Source organism: Dermochelys coriacea, chromosome 3 (assembly GCF_009764565.3).
Source record: "Dermochelys coriacea isolate rDerCor1 chromosome 3, rDerCor1.pri.v4, whole genome shotgun sequence".
NCBI classification, from domain to species: domain Eukaryota; kingdom Metazoa; phylum Chordata; order Testudines; family Dermochelyidae; genus Dermochelys; species Dermochelys coriacea.
Window position 1 is genome coordinate 175,023,471 of NC_050070.1, and position 15,877 is coordinate 175,039,347.

At 51.3% G+C, this 15,877-nt stretch overlaps 1 protein-coding gene and 1 long non-coding RNA gene across 5 annotated transcripts in view; one reads left to right on the plus strand and one right to left on the minus strand.

Annotated features, from left to right (window-relative positions):
* Positions 1-5,038: 5,038 nt before the first annotated feature.
* PLEKHH2 (pleckstrin homology, MyTH4 and FERM domain containing H2) overlaps positions 5,039-15,877 on the plus strand; it is a 112,431-nt gene continuing 101,592 nt past the window's right edge. For 2 of the 4 annotated variants that reach the window (XM_038394638.2, XM_038394639.2), the window contains exon 1: positions 5,072-5,401. The gene's annotated coding sequence lies outside the window, so the exon portion shown is untranslated. Of the gene's footprint in view, positions 5,402-8,883; positions 8,972-15,877 lie in introns of those variants that run through there. The other 2 variants (XM_038394642.2, XM_043511876.1) reach the window with 2 other exon arrangements.
* On the minus strand, positions 7,274-9,254 carry LOC122459534. The gene is made up of 2 exons (XR_006280294.1): positions 9,100-9,254; positions 7,274-8,944 (listed from the first exon to the last, which is right to left on the minus strand). It is a non-coding gene; the product is annotated as an uncharacterized LOC122459534 (long non-coding RNA).

Below are 15,877 nucleotides of genomic sequence, written 5' to 3' on the forward strand. Positions count from 1 at the left end.
TAGGAAATTCCCAAAGGAAACTGAAAAGCATTAATGAAAGATTTCTAAATAGTGTATTTATTACCCTCTTGTGTCCTGATCCTGCAGAGACTTGCATGTATATTTAACTGTGAGTAGTTCCACTGATGTCTGTGCAGGACTGGCAGGAAAGGGGGAAAGCCAATTTGAATTCTTGAAGCAACAAAACAAGGTACATAATTATACAAATTACTTTATATAGGGGTTTTCCTGTTAGAGGTCTGGAGCCCTCTGCCTTTACTCAGAGCACGATCCTTTGGTTAAAAAGTCATGTAATTATAGGGGGGAGAGAATAGAAACATCTGTAGTTAAGATTACCTAACACTGTCTGGCTGTACCTAGCATGCTGCATCTCAGGGCTGCATTGGTTGAGCAGGACCTCTAACACAGGGTCCCAGTGCCCCAAGGGGGACGCCCTGGGCAGGCACTGAGACAGGGATCCCTCCACCATGACAGGGGTCTCTCTGCCCCAACAGGCACTGAGACAGGGATCCCTGCGCCCCAATGGAGCACAGTGGAGCGTACTATTGACACAAGCGGGTCCCTGGGGGGACCTGATGAGGGTGCTTCTGGTGGGCACCGACTCAGGAATCCCTGCACACCAATGGGGACACCATTGGTGGGCATGGACGGGGGGCCCTGTGCCCGACGGGGCCAGCTCTATCAGATACCGATACAGGGGTCCCCTCACCTCGACAGAAGTACCCCTGGCAGGCACCGACGCAGAGATCCCCATACTCCAAAGTGGGCACCAACATAGGGACCCAAATGCACCAATGGGGGTACCCCAGTGGACACCAACACAGAGATCCCCATGCCTCAATGGGCACCAACACAGGGGTTCCCATGCCCCACCAGGCAAGGACAGATCCCCATGACTCAATGGACACCAAAACTGGGGGTCCCGTGCCCCAACGGGCACCAACGCAGGGGTTCTAATACCCCAACAGGCACCGACACAGAGATCCCCATGCCCCAACAGGCACTGACACAGAGATCCCCGTGCCCCAACGGGCACAGACATAGAGATCCCCGTGCCCCAACGGGCACAGACACAGAGAGCCCCGTGCTCCCACGGGCACAGACAAAGGGAGTCCCGTTACCCCAAGGGCACTGACACAGAGATCGCCGTAACCCCACGAGCACTGATACAGGGAGTCCCGTGCCCCCACGGGCACAGACACAAAGATACCCGTACCCCCAGGGGCACTGACACAGGGAGTCCACTGCCCCCATTGACACTGACACAGAGATCCCCGTGCCCCCACAGGCCCAGACAAAGGAAGTCCCGTGCCCCCCACGGCACAGACAGAGAGATCCCCGTTCCCCCATGGGCATAGACAGACGGAGTCCCATGCCCCCACGTGCACAGACACAGAGATCCCCGTGACCCCACGGGCACCGACACAGGGAGTCCCATGCCCCCACGGGCACAGACACAGGAAGTCCCATGACCCCAAGGGAACTGACACAGGGAGTCCTGTACCCCCACGGACACTGACACAGAGAGTCCTGTACTCCCATGGGCAGAGACTCAGGGAGTACCGTGCCCCCACGGGTACTGACACAGAGATCCCCATGCCCCCACGGGCACAGACACAGGGATCCCCATGCCCCCACGGACACAGACACAGGGAGTCGTGTCCCTACAGCCACTAACACAGGGAGTCCCGTGCCCCCACCGGCACTGACACAGAGATCCCCGTGCTCCCATGGACACTGACACAGGGAGTCCCGTGCTCCCACAGGCACAGAGACAGGGAGTTCCGTGTCCCCATGGGCACTGACAAAGAGATCCCTGTGCCAGCACGGGCACTGACACAGGGAGTCCAATGCCCCACTGGCACAGACACAGAGATCCCCATGCAACCACGGGCAAAGACAGAGGGAGTCCCGTGACCCCACGAGCACAGACACAGGGAGCCCAGTGCCTGCATGGGCAAAGACACCGGGAGTCCCGTGCCCCCACGGGCACAGACACAGGGAGTCCAGTACCCCCATGGGCACTGACAAAGAGATCCCCGTGACCCCACGAGCACTGACAAAGGGAGTCCTGTGCCCCACTGGCACAGACACAGAGATCCCCGTGCAACCACGGGCACAGACACAGGGAGTCCCATGCCCCCACGGACAGAGACACAGAGATCCCCCCGTGCCCCCACGGGCACAGACACAGAGATCCCCCTGTGCCCCCATGGGCACAGAAACAGGGAGTCCAGTGCCCGCATGGGCACAGACACAGGGAGTCCCGTACCCCTTTGGGACTAGCCCCGACGGGCACAGACACAGGGAGACCCGTGCCCCCACGGGCACAGACACAGAGATCCCCGTGCCACCATGGGTACAGAAACAGGGAGTCCCATGCCCCCACGGGCACAGACAGAGGGAGTCCCGTGCCCCCACAGGCAAAAGCACAATGAGACCTGTGCCGCCATGGGCACAGACACAGAGATCCCCATGCTCCTACGGGCACTGACAGAGGGAGTCCCATGCCCCCATGGGCACAGACACAGAGATCCCCGTGCCTACATGGGCACAGAAACAGGGAGTCCCGTGCCCCAATGGACACAGACACAGAGATACCCGTACCCCCATGGGCACAGACACAGGGAGACCCATGTTCCCACGTGCACTGACACAGGGAGTACCGTGCCCCCACGAGCACAGACGCAGAGATGCCCGTGCCTCCAGGGGCACCGACACAGAGAATCCCCTGCCCCCACGAGCAGAGACGCAGAGATCCCTGTGCCCTCATGGATAAAGAAACAGAGATCCCCTTGCCCCCAAGGGCACAGACACAGGAAGACCCGTGCCCCCACGGGCATTGACACAGGAAGACCCGTGCCCACACAGGGAGTCCCGTGCCTGCACAGACACAGGGGGTCCAGTACCCGCAGGGGTACAGACACAGGGAGTCCCGTACCCCTTTGGGCACTGACACAGACATCCCCTAGCCCCGACGGGAACAGACACAGGGAGACCCGTGTCCCCACGAGCACTGACACAGGGAGTACCGTGCCCCCACGAGCACAGATGCAGAGATGCCCGTGCCTCCACGGGCACTGACATAGGGAGTCCCCTGCCCCCACGTGCACAGACGCAGAGATCCCTGTGCCCTCATGGATAAAGACACAGAGATCCCCGTGCCCCCACGGGCACAGACACAGGGAGTCCCGTGCCTCCACGGGCACAGATACAGGGAGTCCTGTGCACCGACGGGCACAGAGACAGGGAGACCCTTGCCACCACGCGCACTGAAAAAGGGAGTCCTGTACTTCCACGGGCAAAGACACAGAGATCCCCATGCCCCCACTGGCACAGACACAGGGAGTCGTGCCCCCACGGGCACAGACATAGGGAGTCCCGTGCCCCCACAGGCACTGACACACAGATCCCCGTGCTGCCATGGGCACTGACACACAGATCCCCATGTCCCCATGGGCACTGACACACAGATCCCCGTGCTCCCACAGGCACTGAAACAGGGAGCCCCATGCCCCCACGGGCACAGACACAGAGATCCCCATGCCCCCACGGGCACAGACACAGGGAGTCGTGCCCCCACGGGCACAGACATAGGGAGTCCCGTGCCCCCACAGGCACTGACACACAGATCCCCGTGCTGCCATGGGCACTGACACACAGATCCCCATGTCCCCATGGGCACTGACACACAGATCCCCGTGCTCCCACAGGCACTGAAACAGGGAGCCCCATGCCCCCACGGGCACAGACACAGAGATCCCCATGCCCCCACGGGCACAGACACAGGGAGTCCCGTGCCTGCACAGACACAGGGGGTCCAGTGCCCGCAGGGGCACAGACACAGGGATCCCCGTGCTCCCACAGGCACTGAAACAGGGAGCCCCATGCCCCCATGGGCACAGACACAGAGATCCCCGTGCCCCCACGGGCACAGACACAGGGAGTCCCGTGCCTCCACGGGCACAGATACAGGGAGTCCTGTGCACTGACGGGCACAGAGACAGGGAGACCCTTGCCACCACGCGCACTGAAAAAGGGAGTCCCGTACTTCCATGGGCAAAGACACAGAGATCCCCATGCCCCCACGGGCACAGACACAGGGAGTCCCGTGCCTGCACAGACACAGGGGGTCCAGTGCCCGCAGGGGCACAGACACAGAGATCCCCGTGCTCCCACAGGCACTGAAACAGGGAGCCCCATGCCCCCATGGGCACAGACACAGAGATCCCCGTGCCCCCACGGGCACAGACACAGGGAGTCCCGTGCCTCCACGGGCACAGATACAGGGAGTCCTGTGCACTGACGGGCACAGAGACAGGGAGACCCTTGCCACCACGCGCACTGAAAAAGGGAGTCCCGTACTTCCATGGGCAAAGACACAGAGATCCCCATGCCCCCACCGGCACAGACACAGGGAGTCGTGCCCCCACAGGCACTGAAACAGGGAGTCCCGTGCCCCCACGGGCACAGACACAGGGAGACCCTTGCCACCACGCGCACTGAAAAAGGGAGTCCCGTACTTCCACGGGCAAAGACACAGAGAGTCCTGTGCCCTCACGGGCACAGACACAGAGATCCCCGTGCTCCCACAGGCACTGAAACAGGGAGCCCCATGCCCCCACGGGCACAGACACAGAGATCCCCGTGCCCCCACGGGCACAGACACAGGGAGACCCTTGCCCCCACGGGCACAGACACAGGGAGTCCCGTGCCTGCACAGACACAGGGGGTCCAGTGCCCGCAGGGGTACAGACACAGGGAGTCCCGTACCCCTTTGGGCCTAGCCCCGACGGGCACAGACACAGAGATCCCCGTGCCCCCACGGGCACAGACACAGGGAGACCCTTGCCCCCACGGGCACAGACACAGGGAGTCCCGTACCCCTTTGGGCCTAGCCCCGACGGGCACAGACACAGGGAGACCCGTGCCCCCGCCGGCACAGACACAGGGATCCCCACTTTCGCACGGGCACAGACACAGGGAGGGATGTTTTCCGCCCTAACCGGGCGCTCCTCGTGGGCCCCGAAACGGGGCCCCCTGGCGGCTTTGGCCAAACGGAGCCGTCTCACGCCCTCGTAGCCCCTCGCTCTGGGTGGGAGGGAGCCGCAGGAACTGGGACCTTCCCCCCCCCAGCCGTGCCCCGAAGCCGTCTCCTCTCCTCCCAGCCACAGGAGGGGTCGGGTGGCCCCGCCCGCCGGCCTGTGGCCGGGCAGCCTCTGGCTCCTCAGTGGCCGGCGCGGCTGCCGCTCAGGCCCCTCGCTGCCCGCCGCCGGGATGGTGGGACGGGCGCGGGGGAAGCGGTTCGAGCCGCGGCGGCTTCGACGCTAACGGAGCCCGGGGCTGCGAGACAAGAGACGGGACCGGCCTCCTGCCCAGCAGCCAGCCGGAGCCCTGCCAGGTTTGCCGAGACTTCCTTCCCCCTTCCTCCCTCAGGGGCCGGGACCCCCGGGCTGCCTCCTCCTGCGGGCGGGACCGCTACCCCATCAGCCTGGCTGCTCGGCGGCAGAGCTCCCGCAGCCTGTGCCCTCAGCTCCCGGAGCGGCCTGTGCGGGGGAGCGGGGTGGCCCCCGCGTGGGGCCCCGTCCGGCCTCAGGCAGTGGCACAGGGGCCATCCTCTGACATTAAATTGTGATGTCATAGTGACATCATAACGTGGCCAAGGTCTTTCGCTTTGCGTCATGATGTCATTGCCTTGTGAGATGAGGTCATCCACTGGGCTAACATTCTGATGCACCGGAGCAGCGTTGTGTGTCTATACAAGACCTGCCTGAAGTGGGAAAGTGACACCACAGAGACCTGCATGGTGATACAGTAGCTTCCTGCACACCTGTCTGTCCCTAAAGCTTCTCTGTGCCATATGTCCTCTCCCAAGGAGACCCCCCCCCCACTTAACACTAAAGAAATGTAGCTATGTCATGTAAATCCCATTAGTGAGTGCGAAGCTTGATCCTACTGTAATAAGGAGTTTTACCTTATACCAGTTTAAAGTGTAAGTTAGTGAAAACAGTCTTGTTTTAAGCATTTACTTATTTGACAAAAAGAAAAGGAGTACTTGTGGCACCTTAGAGACTAACAAATGTATTAGAGCATAAGCTTTCGTGAGCTACAGCTCACTTCATCGGATGCATTTGGTGGAAAAAACTCTGAAAACTTATTTGACAGTGCTTTGTGTACCATGGGTTATGGCTGTAGAATCAATTAGGTCCTGATCCTGCAGTGAGCTCTGTGTGAGCAGACCTCTGCACTCTCACACTTCTCCATTGCAACCAGTGGAGCTTTTTAGGCATTCACATATGTAGTGCTTAGTGCAGGATTGGGGCATAGTTGATTTCTTCTCTAGTGAAACTACTCATATAAAAAAAAATCTACAAGGGAACAGAAAAACCCCTTTATAAATCAATTTTTGAAGGGATTTTTTTAAAATTCAGGACATCTCTCTATCGTAACTTGGAATTATATAAAAGGAGTCAATAAAAAAAAACCACCACCAAAGTTAACAGTGTTCCTTCATAGCTCAGAACAGTGGTCAGTGACAAGCTCAAAAATGTCTTTCTTGGAGAACTCCCAGACAGGGGCCATCTCTCCATTCATCCTCTCTATGCAACATCACGTTTACAGCTACAGCACTGAAAATCCTGCAAATTTGGGGTCCCAGAGATTAGGCCTCTATGGTCCACATATCACCAAACATTAATATCTCAAAGTGATTATATCTTTTGGAGCTGGGAGAAAATCCTCTACGAACTGTTTTGAAAACTGCACAATCCTGGTAAAACACAAAGACCTATCCAACCAACTTTCTCCAACCACCCACCCTGAGGCTTATACTAATTGTTAAACTAAAACAGTGTTGTATTAAAAAGACAATGAAAAACCATCATAACATTGGTGATATAAAAATCAAAACAGTTTTCCTTTCATTATTTAAACAATCTCCATTCTTTCTTGAAATGTGTGGAGAAAAAAAAAAACTTACCAAAAACTTCTTTAAAAAAGGGTTTAAATCATCCCAGACTTGTCAAATTCATCTCAAGTAATGTCTGATGCTATAATTATAATTTACACTTTTAATGGGGGTTTGTTAGTTTACAAAAAATCTTAGATTAAAAAAAAAAGTAGGAGACAGTGCGGAGGGAAAGAACAGGAAACTTATGTAGGTTATAGTGCTGAATCAGAACACTTGGTTAAAGCCAAAAGATGAACTCATTTTTTCCCCCTCCCTTGAGGACTCAAACAAGAAACAGGAAGTCATTGATTCAAAGTAAGATCATTCACTCCACAATTGTAAGTTTACTTTGTGCCAATAAATATTTCCAGAACCCTTTATGCCTTTTGGATAATAGGAAATAATTTATTTTCACTCTTTACATCAGTGATATTTAGACAGTAGCTGGATATTACAAGCTGGATAGTAGCTTGTACACTGAGAAGTTCCACTTAGCTTACACACTGTTCATTAACATATACCCGTGTACTGAAATGTGTTTGTGCAACATCCAAAATAGCCTTAACTCTACCTTGCAGTGGTACCCTTACAAAAAAGCAAAAACTGCATGACAACCATAACTATATACATTTTCATCTTCCCAGTAACCACAACACTGTTAACCAACATTGTCTGAGCTGACTCCATACTTGTGGCCATACTTGGTCACAAGGGGGGAAAAACAACAAACAAACCCCACCGCTATAAAAATTCCTCACTGGACAAATAGCCCTAAGAAAGTCTTCAATCCCCATATTGTCCCCCCAGATTTGTGCACGGATGGAACTCTCCTTGTTTGGATCTGCTTCTTCCCACACAAAGTTTGCAGATTAGTTGTCTCTGTGGCACCATCTTCTTGCTTCTGCATAAGGGGTGAGAGTGGAAACTTGGGGAGCTAATGACAGTTATGGGCAGGCTGGGAAAGAATGAACATTGTGCCTTTTGCAGCTCTGCAGAGACTCTTGTGAAGAGCTAATAAAGCATGAGGTTGAGTCCCTAGTAGCATGCCTCCTGAAGCTATGCTCCCCAGCATCAGAAAGGATAATGGGGGTTAGAGACAGTCCCTTCTAAAGATTCATCAGGTAGGGTGAAGAATGAAGAAATTAGAAGCCTGGAAGGTTTACCGTCAAGACCCTAGTTCTGCAAATACTTATGTATACGCTTACCTCTACTCATGTTGGTAGTCAGATTGAAGTCGATAGAACTGTTTGTGTGCTTAAAGTTAAGAACATGCATAAATGTTTATAGGATTGAAGTCTAAGGCTCTGATTCAGTAAAGCATTCATATTAAAGTTAAGCACATGCTTAAAGTCCCATTGACTTCAGTGGGGAATTAGGTACATGTGTAAGTGTTCTTCTGGGCAGGATGGACTTTAGTGCACGCCTAACCGCTTTCTTGTTTAGGGGCCTAAAAGAGACACTTAAGGATTGGGAATGGGGATGTAACATGAAAGCAAATGAATATGGTAAAGAATTGACACAGTCTTTGACAATCACATCTGGTTATTGGCTTTTTTTTTTCTTCCTTTCTTCTAATTTTTTAAGTAAGATACAGGTCAGGGAAGAAATACGGAAGTTAGTAAGTGCGAAGGAGTGAGTAAGAGCAAGATAGTGGGAAAAGGAAGAGGGACTATCAGTTTGTTACCTGCCTAGCCACGATCAGCAAATGGTTTTGTAGGCATCACAGCAGAGATGAATCTTAAATAGGGATTGAAAGTAGAGGGCAGTGGCAGTACAGATTTTATGAAATAGGAAAAAGCATGAAGTTATGCGAGTATTAGCCAAAGTTGCCAATGTGAACTAGTTCAAAAACGATCCATAATTAACACACAGAACACTTAATTTCAACATCTACTTGAATTAACTGCCCCAAAACTTAGTTACCACAGAGTTATGGTTGCCAGGGGTGCCATATGTTGTTCTTCCAGCATCTGAACAGTGACTAAACTTTATCCTCTGAAAGCCAAGCAAAGACAAGTTAAGGTAACACAAATTTAAACTTCTGAAAACCAGAAGTTTAGCCACACTCCACATGCTGGAAGGACACGTCTCAGGACTAGGCAACCTTGACTCTGCATTAATTAAGGTTTTGGACAGTTAATTTCACTCACCCCCAATGTCCCACAGCTCAGCTCTCCCACTCCACTGCTTCTGACTCATTTGCATGGATGACTGCAGTCACAGAAGGCACTGACATATGCACGTTAGTCCCTTCAATCCCCCTGCATCATCTCCTTGTCCCCCATCTCTCTGCCTCTCCAACACAGATGAGTCCTCCCTCTTTCAGTGTTGCCAAGTCTCACAAATTTATTGGAAATGATGCAATTTTGACCTCTTCTGGAGTCAGTCTCACAGTGATAGGAGACGCTCCAGCATTCATGCAATTTTCAGATTATACAGGGGAAAATCCCCTTAAATTGGCTGCCTTGCCTACATTTCTGCCTCCTGGAGAACAGGTAATGACAGCTGCTTCAGGAGGCAGGCAGAACGCTCTCCCTCTCCCCCCTTCTCCTCAAGGGCAGGTTTTGGACAGGGAAAGAAAGACATGGAGAAGGCAATACATTTTCACAAGGGAGATGGGGAAAGGAGGTAGCAGAAAGAACCCCATATCTTAGGGCTCCTTCTCCGCCACCTCTCTTGTGAAAAACAGGTTACGTTCTTCTCTGCTCGTCCCTCTTACTTTCTAATGCTGCAATCCCAGACCTATGACAGGAGAAAGGAGAACCTTCTTAGACCTGCCCTCCCACTAGGCATGGGAATGGGTGAAGAATCGCTACACCTCCATGAGGAGGAAAGGTCCTCTGGGAGCACAGAGCTGATGTGAGAATGCAGGCAATGGGAATGCAGAGTTGTATGAGTAGGGGGGTGGACTGGGTTGGATGTGAGAGCTGGGAGGGCATAAAATTAACTGATTTGGGGTTGAGGGTACAGAGTCAGTGTGGGGGCTGGGACACAAAATTAATTGATATAGGGGTGCAGTGGCCAAAAATTACTTCTTAATCTAGACTGGCAATACTAATCGTCAGACACATTGGGGGAATTCAAAAGTCAGAAGACAGCTCAGAAACATTTAATCTTAAAAAAAAAAAAATTTTTTTTTGGGATGTGTGTGGCTCATTGTGACGGAGGTGCTCTACTCACCACTGAGCAGCACCCCCTTCAGGAAAATAAGTTTAGCATCCCTTTCCAACAGTCACATGGCCCATCATCCCACTCACTCACTCACTCACTCCTTCCCTCTCTTCCACCATTTTCCGCTCTCCTCCTCTCAAGTAATCGCAGTGCAGCTACTTCACAACTCAGCCCTCCTGCCAGGTCACACCATGGTTTCCCCTTTGTGTGTGTGGTGAGGACATCTCTGGACAAATATCATTCAGCAATCCTCACGTCTGCTGCTCTGATCGTGTCACTCCTGCAGTGAGGGGCAGTGAACCAGCAGACTGCCTGAGTCACAACATCACTTGGCAGTGGTTGATAGGGGAACCCAAGCCCACCCTCTACTCCAAGTTCCAGTCCAGGGCCCTTTACCAAGCAGCCAAGGTCTGCCGTTTCCCTCACATTACTGCTGTCAGCCCTGGACTACTTCCTATCTTGCTTTCACTCTTCCTACTCAAATTCTTCTCTCTCCTAGGGTGTACTAGCACACCAACTGTGTGATTTGCCAGGGGGAGTGCCACTCCATGCCCTGCCCCCATTCCACCCCTTCCCCAAAGGCCCCACCCCCACTCTGCTTCTTCCCGTCCCTGCTCCTCCCCACCTCTTCCCCAAGGGACAATTGGTGCCTCCCTATACTGGGGGAGTGAGGGGCACGATCTAAAGAGGCGGTCATGTATGTACTCTCCCCCCCACACCCAACCTGGGGCCACCATGCTCTCCCCACCCCATGTTACTTGTGGGGGGGGCACTCTGTCATCCCTCTGGGCCTGACCCCTCAACCCCTGCACATTCTGCCACTCTCCCTGGCAGGAGGGGGCCCAGGTCACTGCTCTGCAGCTACCTGAAAGAGCCTGGCTGGGAAGGTGGCTTCCACTCCCCGCCTGGCTCGGCTGCTGGGGACTGCAGCAGAGCAAGCCGGAAACATGCCAGGGGACTCTGGCTCACTTACCCCCGATCCCGAGCGCCCAAACAGGAAGCGAAAGCCACCTCCCCAGCCAGGCTGTCTCAGGCAGCTGCCAGTCTGCCATGCTGCACAGCAGCATCTCAGCAGCCAGAAGAGGCTGGTTCTGCCCCTTCTCTTTCTGGCCCCACCACTTCTACTCCCCAGCATCTGGGGCACTTGTCCCCTGCCCGCACAATGCATCACCCAGCCTTACCCTCTCCTCACTCCCCAGCACCTCCTGCACACCACTGAACAGCTGATCTCCCAGTGCCTCCCACCTGCTGCGGAGGGGGAGGAGCAGATCTACCTAGTCTGCTGGTGGTGGGAAACAAGGGGAAGAGGGACTCACCAGTGGGTGCTCAGCACCCACTATGTTTTTTTTTCTCCCCCATGAGCGCTCCAGCCCCAACTTCAGCATCTGTGTACTAGATCTCAGGAATTTCTATCCTTCCTTACCTCAAGGCAGGGAGTTCCCTACACCCCATCTGCATTTCCCCAACAACTGCCCCCTGTTTTGTCAACTAGTTACATGCAGTGTTCCCAATTTAGTGATTGTTTGGAAATTTGAATTGAAATTGAAACATTAATACATCACTTTAAAAGCATATAAAGTGTATGATAAAATACATGTATCTGAAAAAGTATAAACATAGACTAGCTTCCTTATGCAGCTGTTTATGATGTCAGTGCATTCATTTTGGTGATGTTGGCCAACCTAATAATTTCAAATTATGATTTGTAATCAAAGTCTAAATGAACTCTCCCTGACACCTAGTGATGAGCTGCGGGTTGGGGGGGGGGGGAAAAGGCTTCAGGACCAGATTGTATTTACATTCACACCTAATCTACCTAGGTATCCAGAAAACAGAGCTGTGTTGCCCAAGTGATAGATTTTGGCTGGGGTTGGGTTACAAATCACTTGAATGCAGGGGGTGGGGGGGGGTAATGAAATATTGTTTTTCTTATTGTAGGAGTAAAGGGTAGTAGAACTGTACTTAGCCTGTGTTGATTGAGGGCATCAAGAGAGAGGGTGGGGACCGGTGTTTTGCTTGATGGTCTGCCTGAGTCACAAGTACTATTTGACCTGCCCCTCTCCACTGTTTAAAGAGGGAGCAGATTAGGCTCCATAGAAGTCTTTTGTTTTGTTAAGTGACCACTACAGCTGAAATCACTGATAATCAGGTCTAAGTGCTTAGACCTGCTGTGGGACAGTGTTTAGAGATGGCCCAGTCTACACTAGAGTGAGGTTCCCCCACTGAGAGCTAATCTGAAATCACTGAGAGCTGGGTGGAATCTCAAGAGATCAACTCGCAGAGGTCACCGTGGCAGCAGAAGGTGACAGCGCAGGGCCATTGGCACAGAGCAATGGAACGAATGGTGGCACAACAAACAGGGGCCAGAGCGAACAGTGAGCAGCTAGAGGAATGAGCAAGGTGCCTTCTTGCCCCCCACCTGGGAGGTGAACTCATGTGAAAGCACCTCTGAGTCTCCACTGACCAAGGACAACACCAGTGAGTATTAAGGAGGCAGTCAAGAATGCTGGAGACACAATACAGTTCATGCGAACAAACATAGCTGTGGCATCATACTTTCTATTTAAGCAAGAGATACCACACACTACAAACTGGAGGCCAATGTTAAGTGCATTGTCACTTGTTCATCCTTAGGTTGAACACTGGTTCCGAACAAGACCAGCAAATGCTCACTATCTTTCTGCAAGAAGCTCAGCTGACTGGCTAGAAGCATGTGGTGCAACAGTGAAAGATTCAACAGTTGAAAAAGTGAAGAACTCTCTCACCGCATTCAAAAAATTTGCATACATGGCTGATGAATGCATTGATGCAAATGGGCATCAAATATTGTCATTGTGTAAGTTATCTTGATGTCAGTGGTAGGCCAGAAGATGCGTTTCTAGATGTTCACGTTCTAGAAGACATATCAGCTGCATCTGTGACAACCCACATCTTAGAAGAGTTAAATGCTTGTCAATTGGACCCCAAACAGATGGCTGCTTGTGCATTTGATGGAGCTGCAAACTTCTCTGGAAGACATGTTGGAGTACAAGCTTTGCTCAGAGAAAAGTGTAACCCTAATCTCTCCACTGCAGAGGCCATCTACTCCAAACTAGCACTATTACGAGCTGCAGATTCTTCAAAAGACATTTAAAAAGCTATAAATTTAATGTCTTCATTATATTAGTTTTTCAGCAACAGTCCAAAAAGACTGAATATCTTGGAAAAATATAGAAGATACACTGGGTCTGAAGTTCAAATTAGTCCAACCTGGGAAAACCCTCTGGCTTTCTCAAGAGTGATCCTTTGCTGTCGTCTTAAAATTACTCCAGCCGTTATTACTGGCTTTGGAAAGTATCTACCAAGATGGATCTAAGTAGTGAGGCTGATGGAGTACTTTTGCTACTACGTTCAGAGAAGACTACTACCATTTTCACTTGTAAGTCTACCGTTGAAACACTTGGGTCATTAAACAATGGCATTCAGGCATCTGCTACAACAGTAGTAGATCTTTATCCAGCAATAGGAGCTACATTTAGATCACTGATTGATCCATCCCTTGAAAAAGTACTGGAAGAAGCAAGGACTTCAGTCCAGAAGTTGACTAATGAAGGCATTTCTATTGAATCCTTAAGTGAAGAGGACAAGTGTTAAGACAACTGAAAAAGTATAGAGTCATAGAATCATAGAATCATAGAATATCAGGGTTGGAAGGGACCCCAGAAGGTCATCTAGTCCAACCCCCTGCTCAAAGCAGGACCAAGTCCCAGTTAAATCATCCCAGCCAGGGCTTTGTCAAGCCTGACCTTAAAAACCTCTAAGGAAGGAGATTCTACCACCTCCCTAGGTAACGCATTCCAGTGTTTCACCACCCTCTTAGTGAAAAAGTTTTTCCTAATATCCAATCTAAACCTCCCCCATTGCAACTTGAGACCATTACTCCTCGTTCTGTCATCTGCTACCATTGAGAACAGTCTAGAGCCATCCTCTTTGAAACCCCCTTTCAGGTAGTTGAAAGCAGCTATCAAATCCCCCCTCATTCTTCTCTTCTGCAGACTAAACAATCCCAGCTCCCTCAGCCTCTCCTCATAAGTCATGTGCTCTAGACCCCTAATCATTTTCGTTGCCCTTCGTTGTACTCTTTCCAATTTATCCACATCCTTCCTGTAGTGTGGGGCCCAAAACTGGACACAGTACTCCAGATGAGGCCTCACCAGTGTCGAATAGAGGGGAACGATCACGTCCCTCGATCTGCTCGCTATGCCCCTACTTATACATCCCAAAATGCCATTGGCCTTCTTGGCAACAAGGGCACACTGCTGACTCATATCCAGCTTCTCGTCCACTGTCACCCCTAGGTCCTTTTCCGCAGAACTGCTGCCGAGCCATTCGGTCCCTAGTCTGTAGCGGTGCATTGGATTCTTCCATCCTCAGTGCAGGACCCTGCACTTATCCTTATTGAACCTCATTAGATTTCTTTTGGCCCAATCCTCCAATTTGTCTAGGTCCTTCTGTATCCTATCCCTCCCCTCCAGCGTATCTACCACTCCTCCCAGTTTAGTATCATCCGCAAATTTGCTGAGAGTGCAATCCACACCATCCTCCAGATCATTTATGAAGATATTGAACAAAACGGGCCCCAGGACCGACCCCTGGGGCACTCCACTTGACACCGGCTGCCAACTAGACATGGAGCCATTGATCACTACCCGTTGAGCCCGACAATCTAGCCAGCTTTCTACCCACCTTATAGTGCATTCATCCAGCCCATACTTCCTTAACTTGCTGACAAGAATGCTGTGGGAGACCGTGTCAAAAGCTTTGCTAAAGTCAAGAAACAATACATCCACTGCTTTCCCTTCATCCACAGAACCAGTAATCTCATCATAAAAGGCGATTAGATTAGTCAGGCATGACCTGACAAGTACACAGACTTGATTCTTAAAAATCTACGACAGCGGCTTCTAGATTCTACTCAACCTCTATGTAGCTTTTACAGATCTCTGTCCCATAAAACACTGACAGTTGAGTGGAGTAAGGCACTACTAGCAATGGGACTGCCATGTGCTCAGGACAGAATAGAGAATTTGAACACAGAGTGGAATATCATACGACGAACTTCTTTTTTATCATCACTAGTGGCTCAACCTGATCTTTATGCTTCCTGGGATGAAAGAAGTAGGAATTCATCTCTTGCTACTCCCAGTCACAACAGCTACAGTTGAGCGTTTGTTTTCATCACTGAGTAGAATTTTGTGTTCTGAAAGAAGTCACCTTCTGCCAAATCATGTGAATGAAATAATGAAGGAATGGAAGTACCAGACCCATGAGAAGCCACCAAAGATGAACGCATTGCATTCAAGAAGTTCATTAACAGTTCTTCAAAATGATAAGAAACCAAGAAGGATGTAGATGTAGTGCTTCATAGAAGGCTTGAATAGACAACTTTAATTTTTGTGATGATTTTAAAACATGAATTAAATCTAATAAAATGGTCATGAAACATTTTTCAGTTTTTACTATCGTGCCATACAGCCCACCTTCACCCTCATGGTCTCACCCCTCATCGGCCCTGAACACCCCCTCTCCCCCGCATTTCAATTCCTGGGGAACACACTGCCTCAAGGAGAGTGACTGCTATTCTTCGCCCTGCAATTTTTATCTGTTGCTAGTTTGTTGGCTTTATATAAGCCTCACCTGTGAGGGAAGAGGTGAGCTTGCTTCCAAACAGCAGCCTCCTCAGAGCCTAAATCTGGTTTGCTGCTTAGTTGGTTGATT